General features: G+C 41.5%; 1 long non-coding RNA gene across 1 annotated transcript; it reads right to left on the bottom strand.

The window, feature by feature from the left end:
• Positions 1-554: 554 nt before the first annotated feature.
• LOC120973602 (uncharacterized) lies at positions 555-5,245 on the bottom strand. Its single transcript, XR_006670421.1, has 6 exons — positions 5,093-5,245; positions 4,881-4,906; positions 4,716-4,783; positions 2,000-3,938; positions 1,506-1,903; positions 555-1,430 (listed from the first exon to the last, which is right to left on the bottom strand). It is a non-coding gene; the product is annotated as an uncharacterized lncRNA (long non-coding RNA).
• Between the last annotated feature and the right edge of the window lie 551 nt (positions 5,246-5,796).

Below are 5,796 nucleotides of genomic sequence, written 5' to 3'. Positions count from 1 at the left end.
GAACCAAAATGGGAAGGTCCCTTCGTCATAAAAGAGGTTTATTCTAGCGGCGCATACAGAATCATATCACCAGATGGGGAATACTCGCCGGCACCGGTAAATGGGAAATTCCTTAAGCGTTACTATGCATAAAAAAATAGACTCCATACCCTCACGAGTCTAAACTGGGGCACATAAGAAAAAATATATACTCCATACCCTCACGAATCTAAACTAGGGCACACAAAATAATTACTCCAACAACTTACGAGTATAAACTGAATTGCAAAGAAAATAAATCATCGAGCGTACTCTATAACCTCACGAGTCTAAACTGGGGCACACAAAAAACGGTCCAATAAACTTACGAGTCTAAACTGTGGCATAAATTGTTATTTTTACTCCAACGACTTATGAGTATAAACTGCGATGCAAAAAAAAAAAAACTCCACACCCTCATGAGTATAAACTGGGGCACACACAAAAAAATGCTCCAATATCTTACAAGTTTAAACTATGACGTAGATATTAAACACAGAAAAAAAAGGCTTCGAGTCATAAAAAGGGGGGAAATGTAAATAAATAAAGGTTGCAACATGAAATGTATAGGGTCACTTAAGCTAGCTCATGCGCTAGTACAGAAAGTCCATACCAAGGGACCTAGCTAAATAAAAGTGTTGCATTGTCCTCAAGCATACGTGAATGAACAAACGACATGGCTGAGATAAGCAAAAGGAAAATGGGTAAATAATAAAGGAAAGCAGAAAAGGGGGTTTCAGTTTGGCACAGAATGCCAATTCTTTAAGTTGCGATGATGCTTGCAATGTCATCGCCCAGCGAGGATACCTTCTCTTCAAGAACCTTCAATTCCTGAACACCTTTCACATTGATCTCAAGCAATTTTTCACGCAGCTCCTTGGCTTCAGATTGCTTGGCTGATTGTTCCGACTCCAGCTGCGTAATGGCTTCATCAGTCGCCTACAACGTGGAGGTAGCTGCCTTCAGCTTCGCACCAAGGTCTTCCACGACATTCTCCTCTTCTTCACGCTGCTTCTTCAAGGCTGACATTTTCTTTGACGTAGCTTTCAAAGTGTCTCCCAACAATCCACTTTCCGTCTCCGCTGCATTAACAGCTTCAGCCTGTTTCTGAGAATGATCAGCAATTCCTTTGCGGGCTCCTTGCATTTCACTTGAAAAAGAAATGAGTTTTTGCAAGTCAGTGCGAACAGTGGCAATTCGAGGAACAGTATCCCCGGTCGGCAGCATCAAATAGACTGCTTGAAGAATGTCATCGCGCTGAGGATCTGCAATATTGGAATCATTTAAGCCTTCGATGGCCCTCGCCAACGCCTTATCGATGGTCTCTACAAAAAGCTCAGTGATAGAAGAAACGTCCGTGGATGGCATCGCCAACTGAGTGGATGTTTCCTCGTCCACAAACGGAGCGTCCTCTACAAAATAAATAAATTATCTTGCAAACAAAATAACAGTATAGCAAACACATGAATAAGAGCTATATAAGCTACCATGTGTAGAGGCGGACAGAGTGTTTAAAGCATCAGCTGTTGGAGGTAGGTTTAAGTCTGGACGTGGCGAAATAATGGTAGGATCAGAAGTCGAGCCCGATACACTATAATCATCCACGATTAAATTATCTGGTCACGTAGCTAGACCATGATCTATGTCTCCACTTAGTACCCCCATCGAGTACTGCACCGCTAAGGTCACCCACGTGGAGAGGCACATCCAATTCTATTGGACCAAAATCATTCTCAACATCAATGGTGTTAATCTTTCTTCTGATAGCAGGCCTTGCGTCCTCCAAAGAGCTATTTTCAGTCATGTGAGCTTCTTCTTTCCCATCAGTCAAAGTCTTTTGGACAGAAGAAGAGCATGCGACAGCATCCTTAACCTTTCACTTCTTCTATTAAAAAGAGATATAGAAAAAATGAGACAAAGAAAGGAGCAAACGAACTATATATGTTAGTACCAAATATATATATAGATGTATATATCTCACCTTTTTAGAGTTGATTAAAGGTTCATCATTCGAGAGAAAGCCACACAGAATGGGACGCCAATGGTCCATAATTCTCTTTTCATTCAATTTGATGGCTGCAATATGCTCTTCCTTACCCCTGGCGGAGACTTTCTTTATAACAACGAAATCATTTTCTGAAAGCTTGCGAGGAACTATGTACTCCACTCCGTGTTTCAGAAAATTACGTTTCTACGGATTATAATTCGGACCATTCGAAATGCCCGGATGAAGAGTATTGAAAATGTTTTTAAATGGTTTCATAAATCCCACCCACCAGTTGTTCCAGGCCATAGAAGAAAATGCCTCATGTGCATCATAAAGAAGGTACTGGAACTCTCGTTGGTCTGAGCGTAACAAATGTGACCAATACGCATATGCAACTCCAGTATCCTCCTTTGTGTACACGCTGACCAACGGAGCATAGGGCACTTATTGTCTCAAAGTAAGTTGTCGTGGAACTCGATCGGGATGATATGGCTCGGCTATGCAAAGATCATCAACATCAGTAGCACGCCTCCATGGAAGCATACCCCGATGGGAAGAAATGGTGAAGGACCTTTGCAACTGATCCACCCCGACTAAGTTGTTTGGAGTATAAGGATTCCAAAAAATTATTGGCTTGGTCATCAAGGAAAGTGCGTGCCTTAGCGGGACTGAATCTTGTGGGAACCCGAAACATAGTTTTAACCATGGTTGGTTGCATCGGCAATTGCTTAACATCTGGAAGATGTTTCCCTTTCACTTTGTCCTTATATGCCTTTTTTATATAAAGACCCATCCACCCTGCAATATAATGCACTGGCCGAATTCTCTTCTCATAAGAGGGAGCAACAGGGAGCATACTGATCCTTCTAAGAGAATAAAATAATGAACAAAGTGCTGAAGGAGCCAAAGAGATCTTGCGACCGGAAATGATCCAAGAGGCCATAAGAAGGACACCGGGCCGAATATAAGGCCCCCCGCCAATAACCACGTAAGAGCAAAGCCAGTGGGCTATAGAAGCTGCAACATATAGGTGTTGTTCTCGAAGGGAGGTGAAAATGAAGTGCGCTCTCGTTTGTTATAGAAATTGTCACACCAAACTTGAAAAGTCACACTGCCATTTTCACGGCTGAGCTGATAGAATTCTTCTAAAAGGCCAGATAAAAAATCTGGGAACAGAAGCTTTGAAGGTTCTAGGTCATCTATAGTAGGAACATATTCCTTGTATGGATCTCCAACTAAGGGAAGACCCGACATTAGAAGCATGTCAAGCAGGGTCACGGTGCGTTCACCAGATGAAAAAAGGAAGGTATTTGTTTCTGGATCCCATCTTTCCAGTAGTGACCTTAGTAACGAATCTGAAACTTCATATTCACCGAGGGAGCAATAAATGGCCCCGTATATGTAATCTGAGTTCTCCTCTTCTCCTTTCAAACAAAACGAATGGTTATTCAAGACGGAGACGCCCCACTCAACATAGCCTTTGGGTTGCGGAACATACTCGACTGGGTGACCATCCCAACCTAGACCTTTTGCTACCATCCTGGTCCCTAGGGTATAGGCTTCATGATCAGGCTTAGGATAGGGTGCTAGTGGATGAAAAGAATAATTACTAAGAGTAGAACCCACATTCCAACCATGAGGATGGCGCGTCAAATCCACATGTGTGAGCACCTGCTGTCTGATCACTATGTTGACCCCTTCACTAGTAGTAGGCTCATATAGATGCCGCTCAGTTAACTGACAAATCGATAGTGCAATGGAAGGAACAGACCCTTCACCATGCGCCATCTATATGTAAAAAGGCACAAAATGAATACGATGGCATGTATATGTGTAAAAGAAACGCCTAGTTAAATAAGAAAAGAAGAAGGGAAAGTCAATATGGTGTTACCTTTATTAGCAATTATTCTCGGCCAACCATTCAATACTTTCCCTGTATGTAAAACAAAAAGAGGGAACACTTTAGTAAATAAAAAAACATCACACCCAAGCATAGGTTGTATATGTTATGATGTGTTTGTTGTGAAAAAACAAAACATATTTTTGACATAATATATGTGTGACACTTATAATTGTCTCCACCGTCGTACGACGGACCAAGCCCACATAGGGACTCGCCGGGACACCCACCATGAGAAAAAACATATTGCTAGCATAATAAATATACATGGCACTTGTAATCATCTCCACAGTTGTACGATGGACCAAGCCGATATACGGACTTGCCGGAACGCCAACCGAAAAGAAATCCTATTTTCGACATACATGCTATGCTTGTTGTTCTCAACGGTCGTTCGACGGACCAAGCCCGTATAAAAAAAATGGCTGAACGACATTCGTGAGGAAATTGTTGCGTAGGTTATATAAAAGAAAATCAATTAAAGATTAAAGAAATACTAACATACATCGGTCTTCACGGCTGTATGACGGACCAAGTTCGTACAAACTTGCCGGCATGCCAACCGTGAGAAAGATGTAAGTCTGTATCTTAAAGCCAGCATCTTATATCTAAAAAAATGATCTTGACAACGATACATCGATCAAGTTCGTATATAGCTTGCCGGCACATTAATGTGAAAAAAATAATTCTGCACACTTATGGTACAAGATGCACTCCTAAGATAGATTACGTGCATGGATCCATTTACAGACCATTCATCTAATCTATGAGGCTGGTACATGCATAAGAAAAAACATGGGGGGGTAGTACCTAATCAGAGAACAGGTATACGTCCGAAATCAAATACGATTGTTCCGCCAGATCGTACCCCAACCTTCCTACAATATTAGAGGAACAAAAAATAAAGGGGCAATTAGAGTACATAAGTCATGTACGTGCTTGTAGTATGTATGAGTGAATTAATCACAAACTTACCAGCATTTGGGTTTAAAAGTTCAGATCTGTACTCCAGCGAAAGCACATCTCACGAGGGATTAAGAAAATAATTTAGCACAAAGGAAATAGTGGACTAATCAATCAAACAAACTTAGATGCAAGAAGGCAAGGAAACCGAAAGGTAAATCTCAATGCATGCGGGGATGAGACGCAAGGGCAGATGCTATCAATGTCTCAATCGCGATACGTACCCGAAGTTGGCCGAAGAACAAGTCCGATCAAGATCGGCAAAGCGCCGTAGTTACAAGCAAACCGCAGCCCAGAGGATATGAAAATAGAAGAAAATACGCTTGGTTTGTTACTACACGGACGGCAAGAGAGATGCTCGCCAGTACGTGGATGGGATATCGGCAGTAGAAGCTAGCTTTGGATAACTTGTTTTTAAATCGCAAGTCCTTATCCTTGAGGATCTCAACTAATTTCCAACCTGAGCCAACAACCCTTCAGGATTAAGTCCTTATCCAATTAAAGGATCATAACAGACTTTTAAAATAACGCACGTACAATGCACCTGGCCGAACATCAAGCCGGCTGCTTTAAAGCGTGCTACACCTCCAACGCTAAGCCAAGTCATAGAAGAGCGCTAAAAAAATACATATACTTTCGAGCTCTTAATCCGAATCAAAATAAATATATGTGTTCGCATTAAGATCTCGAGGGGCATCTGTTGACACTGATTTCGGCCAAAGTGAAACACGGTGCTTAGATATTATTCCAATAAAATCATTTACATAAAATGTTAAAACAAAATATTGAATCACTGGATACGTGGATAAAAATTATCATGTTGACTTTCCGTCGCGCTGCTCAATATAAAATAACAGACCCGAAAAATAAAAGGAAAGGAGCCATACCGTCGCATAAATTAGAGGACATATGACTTTCGTACACATAC

This window comes from Aegilops tauschii, chromosome 2 (genome assembly GCF_002575655.3).
Source record: "Aegilops tauschii subsp. strangulata cultivar AL8/78 chromosome 2, Aet v6.0, whole genome shotgun sequence".
Taxonomy (NCBI): domain Eukaryota; kingdom Viridiplantae; phylum Streptophyta; class Magnoliopsida; order Poales; family Poaceae; genus Aegilops; species Aegilops tauschii.
Note: the sequence above shows the minus strand (reverse complement) of the source record. Positions and strands in the feature narration are given on the sequence as shown.